Raw genomic sequence first — 4415 nt, 5'->3', positions numbered from 1 at the left:
TGTAAGATCCACTGAGCCTCTCAAATATCCTTAGATTTGAAGCAACACAGGGGCAACAACCCCATAATCTTACTGTCCTTATTTTGAGAAGATCCAGTAAGCAGATATCAGGAGAGCCTACAGACATGATTTGCAAGCATGTCAGGAACTGTGCTAAGAAATGGGTCCATAAATGTGACAATGTGTACCCTCAGTGTGACAGGTAGCACTGACATTTGGTGGTGAGTTTTCAAATTTCAAGGAAAGCAAGATAAGAAGATAGAAAGAGACAAGAGTTGAATGTTGTTGTAACTAGGTTGTCACATGGACTGCAGTCTGCCAGGCTCCTCTGTCCATGGAATTTTCCAGGCAAGAATACTGGAGTGGGTTACCATTTCCTTCTCCAAGGGATCTTCCTGACCCAGGGATAGAACCCAGTTCTCCTACGTTGCAGGCAGATACTTTACCATCTGAGTCACCAAGGAAGCCCAGGTTATCACAATGCCCAATTCAATGTGATAAATAGCCCTCCTTTGGCTGATTTTTTTCATGGATACTTGGTTTTTCAATGTGATGGGAGGTGGGGGGTGGGGTTAGAATTGAGGCTGATCTTTATTCCCAAGGACTCATTCTCTGCTTTTCTCAACACATTGTTAAGTAGTTATTGGGGTGTAGTCTTAAGAAAATCACTGGGCTTTAAGATGGCATTTTTTTTTTCCAGTTCCCAGAAATTATTAAACTTGCTTATGCCAGACTGGGGGTTGTCTCTCCATTATCCCCCTGCCCCTTTCATGTCCATCCTAAATCCGTTGGGCATCTGTTTCCAGGCACATTAAATCATAGTGCACTTCTGCTTCCTAAGAGTAGCAATATACTTCAAGTCAGGCCCTGGGTGCAGAGCTCATTGAGCCTCTTCCAGACTGGTCCAGGGGTCACTTTCAGTCCTGCCTGTAACTATATTCTCAAAGGCCGTACTTTGTTGCTTTCAGCACCATCAAAGTCAGCATAATCTTCACCACAATTGTAGTAAATAAGAGTTGAATTTTCTCAGAAATTTCCAAATATGTTATGTTTCAGAAAGCCCCATTTTCCCGCTTACATTCGGTTTAGTTCATGAATCTCCAGAGCACCTACCTGCTTAGTATTGATGTGCTAGAAGAAAAGAACTCCTTTCGTGCTATGCATATTGACAATATAATAAATCAATTAATTAAATTGAAACCTACACTGAAATACTGAAAGGGAAAATTCTTGGTTTCTTGGAGAATGGAAATATCATGGTAAAATGTTATTATCTAAATCTCATAATCTATATATCCATCTTTCATCAGCTTAAAATGCACAATTTAGAGGCTGTAAGCCTCTATAATAACATTTAATCTTGAATGAGCATTTTTTTCTGTACCCGAGGCACTCTTTCAAGTAACGTACAAACATTATTTCTTTAAATCTCCCCAACAATGAGGGAGTGAATGAGTGAAAATCACTCAGTCGTGTCCAACTCTTTGAGACCCCACGGACTATAGAGTCCACTCCAGGCCAGAATACTCGAGTGGGTAGCCTTTCCCTTCTCCAGGGGATCTTCCCAACCCAGGAATCCAACCCAGGTTTCCCACATTGCAAGCAGATTCTTTACCAGCTGAACCACAAGGGAAGCCCACAATACAACAATACAATGAATATAGAATCTCCCCAACAATACAATGAATTATCCCCTTTTTGCAGGAGAACGAATAGCAGCATGGAGAGATGAAAAACCTTGCTCAAGTTCAGATGGCCAGGAGTACAGAATTATGCAGACCTTTCTGGCTTTAAATAGGCTGGGTCCCAGACTCATACCTCCTCAGACATATACATGAGAAATAAGGCCCAGAACCCCAAAGGATTAAAAAACTCACTTAATCTCTTAACACTCTAGTGTGTTTTAATAAATAATGTTTCAGTGTCTGAAATAAACATATCTACACAATTACTTGAAGAATAAAAAAAGAGTATAAACTTTATAATCAAACATTATTCTGTGGTTGGTGTTATGTTTTTCTTTAAAGTTAATGAAAATTGTATTCTGGCTATTAGTTGGTCAAGAGTATTTCCAAATTTCCATTTGTTGGTATAAATGGGAAAGCTAAGTAGTAAAGGACTTTAATATTTCTCCCCAGAGCCACAAAATAATGATAAAAGTAACTGAAATCATATAGACATTTTAAACTACTTTAATTCTAAAGTAAATTAAAATGTCTTGAAGAGTGCTAGATGTGGAATGCAGATTAAATATAAGAAAGTAAAATTGACTTGGAAAGGTACAGGTTTTCAGATTAGAAGGTTTCATGAGTCTAGTCCAGATAATTTCATGCCAAGTCCAATACTTCAGGCTAAGATATTATTTTACTTTACATTTTTAACTCCATTCAGCAACAGTAAAGAAATCATGGCAATAATTCAGTACCTCTAGCGCTAAATAGGGCTTCCCTGGTGGCTCAGTGGTAAAGAATACGTCTGCCAAGCAAGAGCCTGGGGTTCAGTCCCTGGGTGGGGAAGAGCCCCTGGAAGAGGAAATGGCAACCCCCTCAAGTATTGTTGCCTGGGAAATCCCATGGACAGAGAAGCCTGGCAGGCTCTCATCCATGGTGTTGCAAAAAGTTAGACATGACGTAGTGATTAAACAATAACAAAAAAGCAGTAAATATCAATATAGAAGCCAAAAACATTTTCAAAACTCCTATTTAATTTTCCTGCAGACAAGTATTTCTCCATTGTCTATTTCTCCCCCAAATCCTAAAAACAGAGCGGTGGACTTAAAGAACAAAAAATCGGCCAGTGCCTTGTCCACGGAAAAGAAAAAAATCTTACAGAAAAGATTCGATGCGACTTCCCTTAATCAGTCATGATTATGCATTTAATTAGTATTCCAGCAGCATCTCAATGGTGGTTGGATTGTGTTGAACAGTAAAGTTCTATTTGTCTGGATTTAATGCTAAGCTTTCTTCCAGTGTGCTGGTGAACTAAGTGCAAATAACCATCCTTTCCCTTTCAAGCTTGGAACAAGGCAGGAGCAAAACAGCCTGGAGGCATCAGCTCTGGTACCTGCTTCTTGTAGAGTAACAGTCTGGAAGAGCAGCAGCCAAAGGAGGAGAACTGGGCGGCCCATGTTGGGAAGGCTTCCAGCTCTTGGGAAACGTGGAGTTTCAGCTTTATATGCTCTCAAGTCTCCCCTGAGGGGGGTGGCGGGGCGGGCAGTGCAATCTGATGCTCTTTTCAGACTTGGATTGGCAAGCCTTTTGTTGTGGCATTTGGTGTGTATCTGCTATGGGGAAAGGGTGATTCCATTACTAGAGGCATTTCATGGAACCATTGGGAGGTGAAATCAGAGAGTAGAAGAAAAGACAAATTGTGTCCTGATGTCTGGCTGTACAGGTGGACCTTCTAGCCCCTAATCAGGAGAGAGAGGCCACTGGGAGCCCTATATGTCAATGAAGGCATCGCTTCTTCGGCGGGTGATGGTTCCTAGTAGAAGCAGCTGCTGACATCTGCTCATCTTTCAATGCCCACATCTACCGCTCCTCCTTTGTTTTGTGTTTTTTTTTTTTTTTTTTTTGAGTTTTCTCAATTGCTTCCCTTGTAGCTCAGCTGGTAAAGAATCTGCCTGGAATGTGGGAGACCTGAGTTCGATCCCTGAGTTGGGAAGATCCCCTGGAGAAGGGAAAGGCTTCCCACTCCAGTATTTTGGCCTGGAGAATTCCATGGGTTGTATAGTCCATGGGGTTGCCAAGAGTCAGACACGGCTAGGCGACTCTCACGCCCCTGCTCGATCACATTCTCAAATTCCTTCAACGCCCATTGTCTACTCTCCCACTCAAAACATCCCGCATTGTAGTTGCTAGTGTTTTAGTCTTGTTTTCCCCGTTAGCTTGTAAACTCTCTGAGGGCAAGACTTCTCTTTTTATTATTTATATCCTACTTATGATATCGCTGACTTTATTGCCTAGCGTGATGCCTTGGACTGAAATACTTGCTGAACTTTGAAGTACTCACTGACATCCGATGTTCACATTATTGCTTCCTTAACAGGTATTTTCTCTCTGCTTAGATCATTGACTGATAGTAACAAATTATCCCATAATCTCAAAGAATTCTCTCTTCTGAGCCTTGGGATACAACAGTCTTCTTCTTAGATTGTGTTTATTTATTTATCTTTGGTTGTGCTGGGTCTTCACTGCTGTGTGCAGGCTTTCTCTAGTTGCAGCAAGCAGGGGCTACTCTCCTGTTGCAGAGCACGGGCCCTAGGGCGTGTGGGCTCAGTCGTGGCAGTGCATAGGCTTAGTTGCCCCGTGGTATGTGGAATCTTCCCAGACCTGGGATCAAATCCATGTCCCCTGCATTGGCAAGTGGATTCTTATCCAGTATGCCACCAGGAAAGTCCCATAACAGTCTTCAGG

Source organism: Moschus berezovskii, chromosome 12 (assembly GCF_049115385.1).
Source record: "Moschus berezovskii isolate FMDL1 chromosome 12, NW_MosBer_1.0, whole genome shotgun sequence".
Taxonomy (NCBI): domain Eukaryota; kingdom Metazoa; phylum Chordata; class Mammalia; order Artiodactyla; family Moschidae; genus Moschus; species Moschus berezovskii.
The sequence above is the reverse complement of the archived record's forward strand: the minus strand, read 5'-3'. Positions refer to the sequence as shown.